Raw genomic sequence first — 19770 nt, 5'->3', positions numbered from 1 at the left:
CTGTCTATAGTTTGATTATCAAACTATAATATGGGGTCCTGACACCTCTCCTTTCTCAGAGGTAGAGCCTCAGGTGGACCTGGCTCCATGTAGCTTCTCAGCATTTAGGAAAAGAAGATGAGGAAGACAGGGCAACAGGATGGGTTATATCACCAGACGCTTTGACCTCTGTTCCCAGCCTCTATTGCTCTATGAGCATACTTATTTGAATTTGTACTTCCATCTGTTAAAAATTGCTACTTCATAGACTCATATTGCTACTTCATAGACTCACAGACATAGACTCACAGACATAGACTCAATTGCTACTTCATAGACTCACAGACATAGAAAACAGACTTATGGTTACCAAAGGGGAAAGGGAAGGGGGAGGGATAAATTAGGGGTTTGGGATTAACAGATACAAACAACTATATATAAAATAGATAAACAACAAGGACCTACTATATAGCACAGGGAACTATACTCAATATCTCGTAATTATCTATAATGGAAAAGAATCTGAAAAAGAATGTATGTATAACTGAATCACTTTGCTGTACACCTGAAACACTGTAAATCAACTACACTTCAATTTTTTAAAAAGCCCTTTCAGCTCCTCCAATCTGGCTAATTTTTACTTTTCCCATGAGATTCCTGCAGTGGGAAGATTCAGGTTCTGTAGGGAGAGTGAATTGGCCCACTTTCTGGATGATTCTAGTTGTATCTACTTCTGTACCTGTCTCATATTTCTGTTTATGGGTCTGTCCCCATCGTGAGAGCTCTTTATGGACCGGTAATTCTGGCATTGCTGGGGAGAGATATCAGCCTTCACTCCATAAATTAATCCCTGCTGTGACTCACAGAGGGATGGCTAGAGCTGCCTTTGTGTGAAGCAGCACGGTCATAAATCCATTCTCATGGTCTGAGTCATCTTTCCTGCCACTTTTGATTTGGGACTCATATTTGAAGCCCACAGTTGTTTTCTCTGTCTTTCCCTTGATGGTATATTTCTCTTGACTGACAGCCACATACATCTCTTCTTGTACATCAGTTTCATCAGATGCCCTCCTCTTGGACTTCAAAGGAAAATTCATGTGGACTTAATAGCTTGTAGTTTTACTCAATCTCTTTAAAATTTTGTGGAAATCCATTCAGATATTTTCATTTGGTAAGGGAATAATAAATGAATAATAATAATAATTTCACAATAGCATAATTACATATAATTTAATAATATAACAGTATAGTTTAATTTCAGTGATGAAAATAATCCCTGATACGTGCTTCCCACTGATATGCCAACTATATACAATTTCAAGTGCTAAAACATAAAAAACCCCCCAAAAAGTCTATCAACACCCTCTCCCTCTTTTTGGTCTCTAGGCCAGCTATCAACATCTATCTTTTCTCTTCCTCAACCCTGTGCTGAGTTTCTTGTTTACTGGGTTCTGTATATTTCTCTTTCTTGATTTACTATTCCATTTTATTAAAGCTCCTCTTCAGGTAGTTTTCTGAATAATTGTGCACGAACAGGTTGGGTTTTTTTTCATACTTGCATCTCTGAAAAATTTTATATTCCCTTTTCTCTTGATTGACAGTTTGGCTAGGTATAGAAGGTTAAGTTGAAAATCGTTTTTGTTCAAAATTTTGGTGACATGGATGCACTTGTCTTCTAGCATTTTATGTTTCTGTTGAGATGTCTAATGCCATTTCTATTTTTTATTCCTTTGTGTGCTCTTTTGCTCCTTTCCCCACTTCTAGCCCATTCCTAAAATCTTTTGGTGACTATCCTGTGTCTCAGATGTTCTGAAATTCCACAAGGATGTATCCTGGGATGGATTCTTCCTTTCCCTCTCTCTCAATTGCTCCCTGACTCCCTTCCTTCCTTCTTTCCTTCCTTTCTCTTTTTCTCTCTTTCTTTCTTTCTTTTCTTCTTTCTTCCTGAGCTTAAGATGGACACGCTTGATATGAAAGCCCACATCCTTCAGTTCTAGAAAATGTGTTTATTATTATTTCAGCACAGTTCCCTCCCATTTTAATTTTCTGTTCTTTATTTTTGGAACATTTGTTATTTGAATATTAGACTTCTTTATGATTTTTTTAAAATATGTTTAATCAAATTGTCTAGTTCTTTGTCTTTTTGTTTTGCATTCTGGAGATTTATTTGACTGTATTCTTGAAATAATCTTGATTTTAAAAAGTTTTGCTATATTTTTAAAAATTTCAGCTTATTTGTGTTATTTGATTATCCCCCCACCCTCTTCTTTTTTCTTGCTTTACAAGATGTGATGGCTTCTTGCTTACCTTTGGGAGATGATTTATTTTAGGCTTTTTTTTAACTGTCTTTTTCTCCATGGATTATTTCTTCTTTTTTATTTCTGGGTCCCATCTTTGAGTCTCACTCTTCGTTCTGAAGGTTTCTCTCTCACGTCTGGTGGTCCTTGATGGGCAGGTTCATATGTTTAGAAATGCATTTAAAAACCTCTGTGTGCATAATTGTGGCCGTTATCTGGTGTGTTTCACTGTAAGATAACCATCCAGTGTTGCATCCTTTTCATCAAAGGACCCAAAATGTTAGTTATGGAGCTCTGGAATTTGCTCCCCTGGGATTCTCCAGAAATAAAGCTTCCTCTTCCTTCTGGGAAGATAAGTGCCCGGTTGCTAATATTCTGGGAGTAGAGAACCTTAGCCCTTGACTTTGCCTGATGTCCCTGAATCTGTAGGCTCTCTGCTAAAATTTCTTCAGAAAACAAACCTTCAATGCTCTTGCAGTGGCCATGAGGGTCTATAGAGGGAAGGGGCTAACTATTTTCTATAAAATCCATCTCCTTTTAGACTGGGTCCTTACTCTTTCCATCATAGGTAGCTAATTCTTCCCTGTGGGAAACTCTTAGGGGTTCTGTAGGAGGAATTAGCTTCTGACCTATCATCCTTATCTCTCTCCAAACACTTAGGTTGTAACTTCCTCCATTTTTATTTCCCATCTTCTATTGTCTTCCGTCCCATATTCTTTGTCCATTTTGTTAATACCTTGACATCTTTTATTGTCCTTTTATCACTTTTTTTGAGTGGAAAAAGGGGTGTATTCATCTTTCATCTTGAGAGACCTCTCTTTGATGCCCCCAGATGAAACATGAGTCAGTGTTTGCAGTGCCAGGCTTAGGTCAATGTGCTATCTTCTCTGGGTGCTGGATCACTTTTACGGCAACACAAAATCTTTTCCCATAAAATCCTTTCTCCCAAAGAAGGACACAACCCAGAAGATCAAGTGTAGGACAAGGCAACTGACTTAGAATAACTTATTGGTCTCTTCTCTCCTTCTTGAAGAGCATGATAAATGTTTGTAGGATGGATGAATGAATCACTGAATAAAGGTCTTCTTGTTTGAAATGGTAGATGAAGAATATAAAGAAATAAGAATCTTGCCTGGTAAAAATGATATTGAGAGTTGACCTGTAAAAAATAATGGGACTCTTGTCTCCTCAGTTCAACAACAGTACATATTTACTGGATAATCTGATAAATTCCAGGGCTGTGCTAGGTGATCCAGTCATCACTGCATACGATAAATAAGCTGATAATTTCAATACAGTTTGGTTGTAATGCCTGAGTATACATATATATAGGCAGGTATTTCCTTTTGTATACATTTATATAATAATGCATATATGATTAAAAATACAGAAATATATACATACAAAGTTAAAAACAAAAACTTCATCACTTAAGTAAGACCCACTACCATTATTTTTAAAGAAAAGTAAGAAATGAATGCGGAAGATTTAAAGTGAAAAATAAAGAATCCCTTCAACCCCTTTCCAGGGTCCTTCTTAGTAAAATAGTTACTGTCAATACGACTATGTGTGTGTATGTGTGTGTGTGTATGTGTATCTTCTTATATATAAAATAGAAACACCTGATACAGTGTTTTGAATCTCTTTTCCACTTAATAAATCTTAGGGATCTCATTCTTTTTAAATAGCTGCATATGATTTCACTCCATATATGCAGTATCTTTTAATCAATCTGCTTCAGATAGGTTCCTTCCAAAATTCTATTAAAAAGTCATTGCAGGGCTTCCCTGGTGGCGCAGTGGTTGAGAATCTGCCTGCTAATGCATGGGACACGGGTTTGAGCCCTGGTCTGGGAGGATCCCACATGCCGTGGAGCAACTAGGCCCGTGAGCCACAACTACTGAGCCTGTGCGTCTGGAGCCTGTGCTCCGCAACAAGAGAGGCCGCAATAGTGAGAGGCCCGCGCACCGCAATGAAGAGTGGCCCCCGCTTGCCGCAACTAGAGAAAGCCCTCGCACAGAAACGAAGACCCAACACAGCCAAAATAAATAAATAAATTAATAAACTCCTACCCCCAATATCTTCTTTAAAAAAAAAAAAGTCATTGCAATAAGCATCCTTGTACTTATGCTTTGCATTCGGTGGAAACTCAAGAAGGGTTGAGAAAATGACTCCAATGGCCTCTCCAGTCTGGGTTGAGATTTGGTACCCAGACAGTGTCCTCCTCTACCTTGCTCCTGAGTATCTAAGCATATGGCAAGAGTGAAAAAGTTGCAAAGAGCTTAGCTTTCAGAGAAGTCTGAATGCCTGGGATAGAAATCCATTTACTCCCAAAGAAAATGTTCAAGCCCATGTCCCAAATTTTCTTCCAGTTTGGAGACAGCAATGCCTCCGTTTAATTAATAAAATGGATCATTATCACCACCCCCTTTCTGCCTCCTGGGAATGATTCTGTTCAGGTCCATAATCCTCTTCTAGTTGAGTGAGGGAGAATGGCTCTCTCTACATCCAGGTAAAGAAGAATGAACCAAATACTCTTTTTTTTTTTTTTTTTTTTGCTCCCACTGTGTTTATTCCTAGCTGCTTGAGAGGCCAAGGGTATCTAAGGACTTTCTCCACCCATCGCAGAAGGACATAAGGAGTGTGGTGTATTGATTGTGAGTGGGCTGAATGTCTACCCCATTGTTAGCCAGAGTGAGAGGTCACAGTGGAAATTTCCAAATTGTTACCCAAGTGACAGCCCATGGAACTAGGGGTGAGGGGTGAGGCAAAGCTGTAAAGAGGCAAGGAAATAATGAAAATGGAAGCTGAGTAGTTTGGGGAGTAAGTGGGGGATGCAGAGCCCCAGTGGGCCATCTTTTTGTACAGCCAGGGATGTCTGGTTGGCGTCAGAAAGCTGGGTAAGCTCAGATTATTCCTCCTCGCATATCACCATAGCTGTATGTCAATGTGTTTGTCTTTACTACTGATCTGTGAGATCCCCAAGGTCAGGGGCTGTTTTTATGCTCTAGCTTAGCACCAGTGGGAGGGTCCGGCTCACACTAGGCGCTGAAGCTGCACTGTGTTAACGGAAAGCTGTGCATTTCCCTGGTGCTCTGCGTCAGAGCATCAGGATCTCTGGGTTAAAACAAAACCCCACAGCTCTGGGCTTTACTCCAGATCTAAATCAGAATCTCAGGGACGAGTCCTGAGAATCTGCTGTTTGGACAAGATGAATGTTGGTTTTTATGCATCCAGCCCTCTCCTGCTCTGTGGTCCCAGGTACAGAAGACATCGCTTTATATACAGGATGGTTCTCATCCCCAGCAGTGTCCTGTGAGTGGCAAATCTGACTGTTCCAGCCGGCTCCTCCTTGTCAGGGGCTGCAGGGGGATTCTGTAACATTTTTCCCGTGGGAGCCAGAAGAGGGTATGTTTCTTACTTTCCCAGGGATCCAGGCTGTGGAGAGGCTGCAGTCCGGGTGTGCTTGAGTATGCCTCCCCAGAAGTCTCATTCCTTCTGAGATATTTACAATGGCAGAGATAATGGGTTATCGATGAACCAATCAGCTGGGATGGCCCCTGGTGAATTAACTGTTGGCCACTGACCTGCCTGGGATAAAGAACTATTGCTGAATTCAGCAGAAGCTGGGAAAGGTCTAAATCACGTCCATCACCTCCTGCAATGCCGGTAATCTCTGTTAAAGGTGGTACAACAGCCAATTCCTCATACAGGGGAAGCAACTTATTTAATTTATAGTTAATTGAAGGCTTGGGGCTTTGGAATCAGACGGGTGAGGGTTTTGCTCCTGCTTCCTCTTTTCCATCCCAGCTATGTAACCAGCTGTAAGCTATTCAACCGACCTGAGTTGCAGCCTCCTCGTCTATGAAATGATAATCCTGCTACCTTTGCATCACTGCCATAAATAGTACGTGAAAAGATGAATGGAGAACATTTCACAGTTTACAAAGCATTTTCACACTCACTATCTCATTTAATTCTCACAGTAATCCTCTGAGGTGTGTATCATTAGCTCATTTTTTAATATATATATTATAAGGTTTAGAGGGTTTGAGTATCTTACTTGCTCTTCATTACCCCCATGACACACACATTTTATAGATGAGGAAACAAATATCCAAGAGGGCACATGATTTGCTTAAGGACATGTGACCAATAAATGGTCAGCTAACTAGCTTCCTAGAATACTTAGAATACAATCTAAACTACATACATTGGCCTTCAAGGACCTAATTGAACTGGCTTTTATCCATCTGTCTCTCTAATTGTGGAAGCTTGAAAAAAATGGTCCCAATTCTCCATCCCACAAGGTACTCAGGCCCTTTACCATGTAATTTTGTAGTACCTTCCCTCTCTGACTCTGCACTCAGCCACATGACTTGCTTTGGCTAATAAAATGATGGGATGACGGTTTTGAGCCCACATGTCAATGGATGTCACATGCCTCCACGCATATCTGTGCCTTTGCCATTTTCCATGAGAACCTGTCTGGGCTGGGATGCTGGAGGATGAGAGACACAGAGCAGAACTTAGAGCTGATGCTGAGCTCCCCTGATACATGAGCAACAGACACATTGTTGCATACCAGGGAAGTCTGTGCTTGCTTGTTACACAGCATTATTGTGCCAAAGATAGCTGATACACTAACCTCATCTTGGGGTGCTCTCTCCCTCATTCACTGCACCACATCCACACTGGCTTTTCCTTTATCCCTCAGACATGCCCATCCTGCCTTCAGTCCCTGTGCAGATGTGCTGCTTTGCCTGCAATGCTCCCCTTCTCACTGTTTCTGCCCAACTCCTCCTCATTTCTCATCCTTCAATGCTCAGCCTGCCTGTTGTTTGCATAGAGAGAACTTACCTGACTGTTCTGTCTGAATGAGGTCACTGTCCATACTCTGTTATGCTGCCCTTCTCCATCATAGCCTTTATTACACTTTATAATCATACAATAATTTTTTTAGCTTCATGAGGTCTGTGATGGCCTGGCTGGTGGCCGGATGTTTTGTTCCTGTCTTTATTCTCAGCACCTTACACAGTGCCTGGTACAGAGCACACTCTCAGTACATAATCAGTGAATAAATGGATACAAGAATGAATGAACTGGCAGAGCCACGATTTCAACTCTTCACTCTTTCCTCTCTTCTTTCCATGCCACAATCATGGCGTTAGTGGAGGTTTACCTTTTTGGGAGAACCCTAGCTAAAACTAAAACGCACACCTCCCTGATAATGTTTAGTCGGTTTAGCTAGCATCTTTTATCAGTTTACACTCAATTGAGCAACTTAACACTTTAGCTGACAGTTTAGAGACAGATTAGCTGACAGTTGAGAGAAGACATGGGAAAAAAACTGGGGGCAGGTCAGAGTATGAGGAGATGAAAGCTTCGGGAGAAAAGAAAGGGAAACTGGGACTGTGGAGGAACATTTTTTAGGTTCAGTCATGGCCTCGTTCTATTTGGGGGGCGATTCTGGCTCTTGTTGCAGCAACAGGCTGACATTTTGAGGTCTCCACATTTATTTTGGAGGACAGACACCTGGATGGAGGAGTGATTTCCATCTTCTTGCAGAACTGCATTTCCTCCAGGGCCACTAGTCACTACACTCCTGGGCCCAGAGTTTGACATACTTTGGATCTTGCTGCCCCAGATGCTTGGCCAGAGTCTCTACTCTGGACTGACATCCAGGAAGACCAAAGCCTTGGGGACTCAGCTGTTTTGAGTTGCATTGCACTGCAAAGGGAGAAAGACCAGGAAGGTGGATGCCTCCTGTGGTCAAGTCAGGATCCGGAGCAAACAGCCGCTTAGCACTGAGAGCCCTGGAATGGGGGGTGAGGAGATCAGACACACAGAATGTTAAAGTCAAAGGGAAAATTCAGTCTTTCTGTTGTAGGACGAGGGGGAACACCTAACAAAAATAGACTACCTGGTGATCTGCGAATTTAGATGGCTTTCAGGGAACTGAAAGGAGTAGAGAAAGAGAATAAAACATATCACAGAATAGATTCTATTCACTGCTCTGGCTGTGCAGAACACTGCCTCAAATGACCAGAAACTTCTAGTGGAGATGTCTGATTGCACTGTTATAATTCTCCAGCAATGTTTTTCTAAAGTATATTCCTAAAAGCAGTTTTCCCTAACATGTTAACAGGAATTCCAGGGAGGAAAGAAACAGTTTTGTGTAGAAGTGATAAAAACATTGCATACTTTATCCTTCTCCTGGAGACTCACATGCATATTTGCATATTAAAGGCTCTGAAAAGTCCAGTGAAGAAAAACAAAACATTAAAAAATTTTTCATCTCAATTTTCATCTCTATCTAAACTTATTTCACTAAGGAAACAATTTCCTTCCTCCCTCCTTACCCACCCCCTGTCCCTCCCTCCCTCCCTCCCTTCCTTCCTATCTTGTTCACTGCCAGCTATCATTATTCTACAAGTCACAAATTTTGAAACACTGACTTTGAGGCATTTTTTTCCTCAATGTGTTCTATGTTGTGTTCACGGTTAAAATAACACAAATCATTCTACAAAGAAGTAGAATGATTTTTCATTGCGCCCCTCCTGTGTGCCAATCATTGTGCTAAGCACTTTTTGTGTACCTGAATTCATTTTATTCTCAAAACCATGGTGAAGTAGGGAATATGATCAGTTTTTAAGATGAGGACACTGAAGCTCACAGTGGTTGAGTCACTTGCCCAGGGTCAACCAACAGGAAAAGGAACTGGCCAGGCTCAAGCCCACATGGCCTCTTTCGGAGTCTACCCTCTTAGCCACCAGCCTCTTACAGTTGGTAAGGGTGATCTGCTTCACTAAGTGCACTGATTCAAGTTCTAATCTCATCTGGAAACACCCTCGCAGACCCACCAGGAAACAATGCTTCCTCTAGGCTCCCAGAAACCCAGTCAAATTGACACAAAATTAACCAACACAGCAGGGAAGGAATTAGTCCCAACTCCTCAAACACCCTGATCCTGAGAATTGATCAGTGATGCCTGAGTGAAAGAGATTTTCCAATGATCACACAGTAATGAATGGCCAGGCTGGAACAAGGACCCATGTCTTATTACTACAGCCCTTACTCTTCAGACATTAGGATGAGAAAACCCAGGTAGGGTGCAGAGCAAGGGTAGGGACAAACCATCCTGGTTGTCCCTTCCTGCAATCTGATGGTCTCCAAAGCAGTGAGATCTGGCCACAATCATGACAGGTTGCCCAGAGAGGAGCTAATGACATAATCATGGACTCTCCACAGTCAATTATCGCAATTACTGGAAGCCACTCTCTTGTCATATTTTATTTAGCACAGAATGGCACTAGAGAGGCAAGTGGCACCGAGGATCCTGGGCCCATTGCTGCTGCCCTCCCTGGAACAGGCATCGGAAAAGGAAAATGCCAACCCCAATAAACTGTTCCTGCAGAAGCCATTAAGCTGGGTGACATGTTCATTTAGGGTGACATATATTGATCATGTAAAACATGCACACTGTATAATATGATTAAACAAACCCAGCCAGTTCCAGAGAGAGCCAGCTGAACTGCGTGTGGAGCCTGATTCTGTAGCAAAAGCTTGTGGCCCTGACTGGGAGCCCCTAGCTCAGAGTAGGAGCTACATATGGAGTGTTCCTGTTATTAATTATTCATTCATTTACTTATCCATTCATTTATTAATTCAACAGGTATTTCTTGAGGGTCCACTATGTGAGGGAGAAAATGATGAATTCGGATTATCTCTGGAATGTCCAGCTGTTGATGGCCAATAAGCAGTTGACATATGAGGCTGCAGTAAAAAGAAACATCTGCCCCATGTTGGGTTCTCTTGTGGTCATCTCAGGGGACTCACCTCTATTTCAAACCCAGACTAAGCTATCGAAGTCCAGCTGTATTTATGACAATGAAATGGTAGGGCTCATGCCTCCATATTATACAGGCTCCAAGGGAAGTGGAAAAGGTAGGGGTCGTACAAGCCATTGGGTTCACCCACCTGACTCCTGGTAGATATTTTGTTAGAGTGAATGTAGCCAAGAACCTATAGGATTTGATGACTTGTACTCACATAATTCACCCAGGAAGTTGGAAAGTTTAGTCCTTTAGAGATACAATTTATCTTCTTCAGGTGATAAGAGTCTAAAAGCCCTTTCTGGAATATCAGTACTCTTTGCATTCTGTGATGGGGGTTGCTATTATTTTAAAGATAGAAATGTCTCCTTCAAGGAAATGCTTACAAATCTTGACATTCCCAGTGTGAGCATACAATTAGTGAGGAATTGGTACAACTTTACCATTCAACATAATTTTTCACAGCATTTTTTGGTTCACAGGAAAGAAGAACAATAGAGAAAGTGGATATATAAGCACATCCATAGATAAAAGGAATTATTTTGCAAGGGAAAAGGGTTCTGATCATCTATTCCAATGTGCAGAGCGGGTTTTCCATACCAAGTAATTCTCGGACACTAACTGGGTGTCCTACAATTCAACTCAATTCTGTACCTGGGGACAGCATCAGATTTCACAGGTAAGGGCTCAGTCCCACAAGACTCCCACCATCTCCAACACACACACTGCAGACTCCAATCTCAAGTGCAGGTTGTCACCTGTGCTTCTGACCAACCTGCTATAGAGTGAAGGTTCCAATGACCCCCTCCTTGGGTTTGATTAATTAGCTAGAGTAGCTCACAGAACCTGAGAAACATTTTACTTACTAGATGATCTGTTTATTATAAAACGATATAACTCAGGAACAGCCAGATGCAAGAGATGCATAGGGCAAGGTGTGGGAAAGGGTGCGCCACTCTCCCCAAACCTTCACGTGTGTTCACCAACCTGGCAGCTCTCTGAACCCTGCCCTTTTGGGTTTTTATGGCGGCTTCACTACATAGGCATGGTTCATTCAATCATGGCCTTTGGTGACTGGTTCAGCATCCAGCCCATCTCCCCTCCCTGGAGCTCTGGGGGGACATGAGGTAGGACAGAAATTTCCAACCCTGTAATTACAGAGTTGGTTCTCCAGGCAACCAGCCCCCATCCTTAGGTGAGGTCTAAAAGTTACCTCATTAACTTAACAAAAGACACTTTGGTAGCTCTCCTCCCTTAGGAAATTCCAAGGGTTTTAGGAGCTCTGTGCCAGAAACAGGGACAAAGACACATATATTTCTGATATAAATCACAATATCACAGATGGGAACCTTACTTGTCAAATATAAAAGATGAAAAAATGCAAAGTTGCAGGCAAGAGCACACGAAGTTTAGGCTATCGGCTTGCCTGCTGTGTGTCTCACCTTCTCATCTGTGAATGAGGATAATAAGACTCTACCACTGGTTGCTCTGAGGATTAAATGAACTATTATTGCAAAGCCCCTTTCACAGAGACTGGCAGATAGTAGTTGCTCACTAAATGGCAGCTTCTACTTACATTTTAAATAACGGAGTGCCTACACTTTCTAAAGAGTGCTATTGACTGTCATTGCAAATATTCTAGTCACAGCTATTTTCCTGTAACATTAGATTTGGATTGTGAGTTCCATGAGAGCTGGGTGGGGTGGGGGGGCGGGGGTGACTTCATCATCGTTATAATAATCATGACAATAACAATAGTAATTATAATGATCTTAACAATAGCAAGCATGTGTTGAGCACTTACTGTGTGCTCGGGAATACTCAGATGTGTGCTGTGCTTGCATTATCTCATTTAATCCCCTCAGCAACCCAGTGGGATTGGCAGTATTTGTTCCATTTTCAGGTGTGAAAAGGAGGACAAGGAGAGAGAGAAAGAGAGAGAGAAAGAGGGAGGGAGACAGAGAGGTCCACACTGTGTTATTTATCTTGGTATTCCCAAGAGCTTGAACAACCACTAGCTAAGTGGAGATCCTTGAAGGTCAGTGAGTTAATGACTGAATGAATATACAGGAAAATGAGTGAATGAAGATAAAGAAATAAGCCATAGGGGTCAAAACCCTGGCAGACGTGCCTCCTCACTCACTGTGGACCTACACGATTAGTCCACAGAAACCTGGGCATTTCTAGAGCATTCTTCGGGTTTTTCTCCCCCTGCAGGAGCTGAACCAGGAAGTCACCCCACCATCTTTCTTCTTTGTGGCTCTAATTACCTGCTCATTGGCATGCAAGGACCTCTCCAGCCCCATTCCTGAGAGGGAGTGGAAATTTCATGAGAATCGTACCCATTAAGGCCTTTTATGATCACCATTATTGTGCTCTTTATGCACAATAAAGAGCATCTGGAGTCTGAGGAATTATTGCAAGCTTTTATTTTGTTTTAACTATAACTCTCTGCTCATCCCCTTCTTCCCTTGAATGATTGTGGTAATGGTTAGAGCTGCGTTTTCTCTCTCAGGTCAGAGCCTCGGGACAGCATCCATGCTTTCTTCCTCTTTCTCAACAGGAGCCCAGTTTTGTTCTGGTACCTACCCTCCCCACCATGGTCACGTGCCTCCGGATGAGCCGACCTCACTCTCAATCTTAGATGAACCTGAGTGGTCCAAGGACATCTCTATCTCTTTACAAATGGTAGGTTTAGGGACAACTGGCTGGCCTAATTCTAACTGAATGCCAGGAAGTATGCTGGAGGTCCTTTGGGTAAATCTTCTCTCCGAAGAGAGAACCACGGGAAGAAGAGATGTCCTTCTTCCCCTGGGTGCTGTCCTATCAGGACGTGATGCCTGGAGCTGCTCAGCCATCTTTCCATCAGCCTGTGCTGCAGCCAACACTGAGGATGGTGGAGCAGAGATGTGAAATCACCTGGGTCTCTGGTGACATCTCTGAGCTATGGATCCATGACCCTGTTCTACCTCTGGACTTCTCGTTATGGGAGCTAACGTATTCCTGTGTTAAGTCAGTTTCATGGGAGTTCCTAATATTTGCAGCTGAAAGCACCCTAAAGGGCCTCAAGAACACAGAAATCTCAGAGAGGACCAACTTCCCAAGATAAACTCATTTTCCAGATTGAGAGAATACAGGTGACTTTCTTTGAATATGTAGGTTCTCTTCAAAGTGTCCAAAGGTCTTTGATCTTGGGGAGTTTTGAATCATAGACTCTCTGGCTGAGAAGGGACTTCAGAGATAATTTAGTAGAGTACTTCCTGAACTCAAACCCTTGGGTAGGTGACATCACTATCACCAGGCGGGATTTTTAAAAATAAACATTCCCTATGCAGTGCTCTAGAGATTCTAATTTCAGAGCTTCAGGGCGCATCCTGGGTGTTTGTATTTTTAAAAGGCTCCCTAGGTGATTCTGGTGATAACCCAAGGACCATTGATCTAAGCCTGTGTTTTCCATCGCCTCTTCCACCTAGCCATAGAAACTTTTGTGTTTTTTCCTGATGAAATCTAAGATAGAACATCAGTGTGTAAAGCAAAAATTGGAGCTGGATTGAAGAAAGAGGCTTAGAAATCTTCTGATTTGCTTCACAAAGTAACGTAGGTGACAAATAGGGTCTCAATAGATTGCATGGCCAAGAAATGCCTCTCTGAGAAGGTGACATTGTATCTGGGACCTGAAGGATGGGGAGCCAGGAGTGGTAGATGCAAAAGCTCTGACACCAGAAAGAGTTAGTGGGTTTGAGGAACTGAAAGCAGACAGGTGCTGTGGATTGGATCTGTGCCCCTCTGCACACTTATATGTTAAAGTGCTAACTCCCAGTGGGATGGTATTTGGAGATGGAACCTTTGAGAGGTCATTAGGATGAGATAAGATTATGAGGATGAGGCCCTTAAAAGGCGATTAAGGCCCTTAAAAGAAGGGACACCACAGAGCGCCCTCTCTCTCTCTCTCTGTCCATGCACCTACAGAGAAAAGGCCATGTGAACACACAGCGAGAAGTTGGCCATCTGCAAACCAGGAAGAGCTCTCTCACCAGAACCAGACCATGACGGCCCCCTGATCTTAGACTTCCAAGCCTCCAGAACTGTGAGAAAAGAAAAGTCTGTTGTGGGAGATTGGGATCACATATATACACTAATATGTATAAAATAGATAACTAATGAGAGCCTGCTGTGTAGCACAGGGAACTCTACTCCACTTCACTGTACAGTAGAAACTAACACAACATTGTAAAACAGCGATACCCCAATTAAAAAAGAAAGTCTGTTGTTTAAGCTACCCAGTCTGTGGTGTTTTGTTATGGAGCCCAAACTCAACCAAGACAATAAGCATTGAAATATTGTGAGAGAGTCAGAGAGTGATGGGAGTTGAATTTAGAGAGACAGGAAGGGACCAGGTCAACCGGGTTTAAAGTTCATGGTAAGGGATTAATATTTTATTTGAATCCCATGGGTGGCCACTAAGTTTTAGGTAGAGGATTGACTTGTTTTAAGTGTTAAGATAATCCCGGGACTTCCCTGGTGGTCCAGTGGGTAAGAATTTGTCTTGCAATACAGGGGACGCCGGTTCAATCCCTGGTCTGAGGTAACTACTGAGCTCACTTGCCACAACTAGAGAGAAGCCCGCATGCCACAACGAAAGATCCTGCGTGCTGCAACTAAGACCCGATGCAGCCAATGAATAAATAAATATTAAAAAAAGAAAAAGATAATTCCTTTGGCTGCTTGAAATGCCTTTCCACTTCTCTCCACCCACCTAATCCTTTAGATTCTGTATGGTATCTTTTAAAGGACAGATCTTTCAAGTGTTGGCCATCTCAGGCTGCAGAAGGATCTACCTTTTTCCTGGCCTTTTATTATACTTGGAGTCAAGATCTGCTGGCTCACAATTTCAACACTCTCTAGTGATTTCAGTAGTTGGCAATAATTGTAAACTCCCCAAGTAGATTGTAAACTGTGGGGGCAAGGATCTTTGCTACTGCAATACAAGATGGAAAATACACATAAGAACATCCTGACTCTGTAAATGGCAGAGTGAGTTTACCTCATTTTTGTGTGGTAAGAGACAAACTGGAATTCACTGACAAGAATTACTTCCAGTGAGGAAGCTCAATAGTATAAAATCAAGTTTCTTCCTGGACACACAGTTGGACTACATTTCCCAGTCTCCCTTGCACTTAGGTGGGGCCATGTGATTGGGTTCCGGCCAATAAAATGTGGGCAGAAGTGATGTATTTACTTCCATGTCTTGCCTATAAACACTTCCATGTGTGCCTCCATTTTATTTCTCCAGCTGAAAGCTGAATGGAAAGAATGCCAAGGACCTAGAGGGCAGTGGAGCAAAGAGATGGAGGGATCCTGGGTCCCTGAGTTACCACGTGGAGGAAAGTCGCCCCAAAGTGAGGACCCATCGGAAACACTGTTGGGCTGTTATGTAAAGAAGCATTAAGCTTTTACTGTGTTCGGCCACTGACATTTTGGAATTGTTTTGTAACAGCAGTTAGACTACCCTGACTAATTTAGGTACCAATTATTGATGTAGTCTAAGTTCAGACCCTTTATAACATCTAGGTCTTCATTCTCACCACACTTCACTTTATCCCAGTTTTAGAGATAAACTCAGAGATGCTGTTCAACTTGACCAAAGACTCATAGCTTATAAGTGACAAAGCTGAGATGTCACCATTATTTTCTAAACAAAACAAACAAACACCAAATCCAAGCCATTTCTATAGTGCGCAGCTATTTTTTTCTCAGTTGAAGGGGCCAAAGATTTTTGGAGTGGGAAAGAACAAAGTCTGAGGAATGGGGAGTGATTGATAGCTCCAGCTCTTTGAAACAGAATTGTGTTAAAACAGAGTGAAAGGGTTTTCAGTGGCCCCATGGGATATGTTTTGGAAAAAAGAAGTAAACTTTCTGGGGAGAAGATTTCTCGTCTTTCCTCTTATCTTTCTCTCCTTTTTCTTCTCCTTGTTCAGTAGAACAGGAAAAGGAAAACATTTTTTTTAAGGATTAGAGCAGATCTGTTTATAGAAAATGGAATGGCTGGCCTAGGTAGGAAGCCCCAGCTTCTTGGTATCAGTCTTACAGAGGAGAATCAAGTATCTACTGCTCTTGACAAAGACAGGAAAGGTCTAAGTAAAATGTAAACAGCCCAGAGATAGGACAGTTCTAAGGGTCTCTTTGTTGAAACAAACAACCGAAAAAAAGGCAAACAATCAAATATAAATACCAGTTTTATCAGCCCAGAAATACCCCTTTTGATAATTTTCTTGAAATGTTAGGCGTCTGTTTGAATTCCTATCTCTTCTTTCATGCCTGAAAATCTGGTACCGTATTTGAAAGCAACTAAAAATAAAGACCAAAAAGCCCTGTGATTTTCTCTTTAATTTCTATTTGGTTTCTATATTAGAATGTTTGTGGTGAGAAACAAACCCCAAATGAACATGGTCCAGGAAGGGTACCATGCTAGTGAGTCAATGGACCATCCAGCAGAACAGCCTATAAAAAAGCTATAGGCAGGCTTCCTTGGTGGCTCATTGGTTAAGAATCCGCCTGCCAATGCAGGGGACACGGGTTCGATCCCTGGTCCAGGAAGATCCCACATGCCACAGAGCAACTAAGCCCGCATGTTGCAACTACTGAAGCCTGCATGCCTAGAGCCCGTGCTCTGCAACAAGAGAAGCCACCACAATGTGAAGCCCACGCACCGCAACTACGAGTAGCCCCCGCTCACCGCAACAAGAGAAAAGCCCGTGTGCAGCAACGAAGACCCAATGCAGCCAAAATTAAATAAATAAAATAAAATAAGATAAAATAAATTTATAAAAAAATAAAGGTATGGGCATGGATACAACCTAAATGTCCACTGATAGATGAATGGATAAAGAAGATATGGCATGGCTATATATACAATGGAATACTAATCAACCATAAAAATGAATGAAATAATGCCATTTGCAGCAACATGGATGGACCTAGAGATTATCATACTAAGTCAGAAAGAGAAAGACAAATAACATATGATATCACTTAAATGTGGAATCTAAAATAGGACACAAATGAACGTATCTATGAAACAGAAACAGACTCACAGATACAGAGAACAGGCTTGTGGTTGCCGAGGGGGAGGGGTTGGAAAAGGGATGGATTGGGAGTTTGGGATTAGCAGATGCAAACTATTGATATATAGGATGGATAAACAACAAAGTCCCTGTATAGCTCAGGGAACTGTATTGAATATCCTGTGATAAACCATAGTGGAAAAGAATATGAAAAAGAAATGAATCACTTTGCTGTACAGCAGAAATTAACGCTACACTGTAAATCAACTATGCTTCAATAAAATAAATTTAAAAAAAAACTATGGTGTTTTGAGACAATGTAAGAGAATCCCAAACACCTCTGCTGCATAAACTGGAGGCTGTAAATCAGCTATTCATCATTGCTCACGTCTCCTACCAAAAGATAGAGACAGGAAAGGTCAAAGAAAAGTTTCTGAATATTAAAGGCTGGAGTTGGACGGTCTCATACTGGAACCAGAAATCGCCTGGCCCCTCCAGTGTCCTGAGGTGCCCAATAAGATGCCCTCAAATGCCACAAATATTGACCTAGTGACTGTCCCCAGGATATTCGTTTGGTAAATGCCAAGGACAGGATTCAAACTCAGGGCTTTAGATTCTGAGTTTTGCACATTTTTCTATTTCATTTCCCCTATTCTTTCCATAGCCAATTCCCAAGCACTTAGAGGAAACTGGCCAAATGCTCGATGTTTCATAGAACAAGTTATTTGCTAAATACCTTGACAATAAATAGTAATTTTAGTATAGCTAAGTATAGCTGTGTTTAGGGTCTGCTGTAATTAGGGATGCTTCCCAATTTGGGGAATTGATTATATATATATTTTTTCAGATTATAATGAGACAACCATTGCAGAACACCGAGAAAGAGACACCTCAAAGGGCCCCAATCTCTGCTTATTCTCACCCAGAAACAAGCTCGAGCCTGAATTATCAGCTCCACTTCCGCTCTCTGTGGACAGGAGTATTCTTTAATAGTCTAAGCAATTTTAACCCCTGGATCTGGTGTGGTTTACTTGGGCTGGGAGTAAACCAAAAGAGTTTGGCCCACAGTCCAGAGTTAAACCACTACTGGAACAACCTAGCAACTTTTCAGTAAAAGCATGGATTTTTTTTTTATCCTGTTTATTATCTTTCTTGGGATAGAAGTTGCAAGCTCACACAATCGCAATTCTTCTTCACCTTTTTTGGGAAGTAAAGGGTGAGTCTCTTCCTTTTCCGATAAAAGGGAGAGATTTAAGTATAACAGGCCAAGGAAGTAGGATTTATTTTTTTGTTATATATTTAAGGTGTACAACTTGATGATTTGATATATGTATACATTGTGAAATAATCACTATGATCAAGCTAATTAACATATCCTTCACCATACAAAGTTACTTTTTTTTTTGTAGTGAGGACACTTGGGATCTACCCTTTTAGTAAATTGCAAGCATACAGTATATTATTCTTACCTATAGTCACCATGCTTTACATTAGATCTCCAGAACTTATTCATCTTGTATAACTGAAACTTTGTCCATCAACATCTCCCCATTTCCCCAGCCCCAGCATTGCTAGTCATCGTTCTATTCTCTGCTTCTATGAGTCTGACTATTTTAGACTCCTCATGTAAGTGAGATCATGCAGTATTTGTCTTTCCATGTGTGGCTTATTTCACTTAGCATAATGCCCTCCAGATCCAGCAATCCTACTCTGGATATTTATCCAAAGGAGTCAAAATCAGGATCTTGAAGAGATACCTGCGCTCCCCTGTTCACTGCAACACTTTTTCACAGTAGCTAAGATACGGAAACAACCTAGATGCCCATCAACAGATAAACAGATAAAGCAAAGGTGGTATATCCATGCAATGGAATATTATTCAGCCTTAAAAAAGAAGGAAGCAGAATTTCTAAACAGCATCCTTAATCAGAGAATTTACAGGTTTTCCCCTTAACTATTTTTTTGTATGATATCTTCTTTATGTGCAAATATGCAGCTTATCTTTCCAGAAAGGATATAATGCTTTAATTTACTCTGTGTTAGAACAATAGATCTTTTACAGCTCAATCCTGTTTCCAACAAAAGGCGAAAAATTGGTATGCTGGAGGAGCCCCAAGATTTCATATCCTGTTTAAATTAGTCCCCAAGTCTCCTATAACTACAGGTTAAGAGACTAGGATTTGGGACAGAAAGGTTTAGATTTGAGTTTGGGCACTGCCAGTTTTTAAAGGTGTGAACTCAGCTACCTCATTTAACCCCTTTACCCTTTTTCTCATCTGTACAATGGGAAAAATAATTGTACCTCATAGGCTTATTGGGAGGCCTATGTAAGACCAAGTATGTGGAATTTTTATCACAGGGTCTCACAAAGAATAAGTACTCCGTGGATGTTAGATTTATTGATTTTATTCATTGATGGAGTCCAGGCCCCTGGGCCTAGGGGGTGGGCCTTTCCCCCAACCATGGTCCTCTACTGTTCCTCAAGTCTTCATCTTGAATTTATTGTCTGCTAACACCAGACTCACTTGGGAGCCATTTCCTCCCAAGGAGTGAGATGTTATAACTTGAAAGGTCAAAGTAGGATCGCATTTTGGA

This window comes from Lagenorhynchus albirostris, chromosome 15 (assembly GCF_949774975.1).
Source record: "Lagenorhynchus albirostris chromosome 15, mLagAlb1.1, whole genome shotgun sequence".
Classification (NCBI taxonomy): domain Eukaryota; kingdom Metazoa; phylum Chordata; class Mammalia; order Artiodactyla; family Delphinidae; genus Lagenorhynchus; species Lagenorhynchus albirostris.
The sequence above is the reverse complement of the archived record's forward strand: the minus strand, read 5'-3'. Positions refer to the sequence as shown.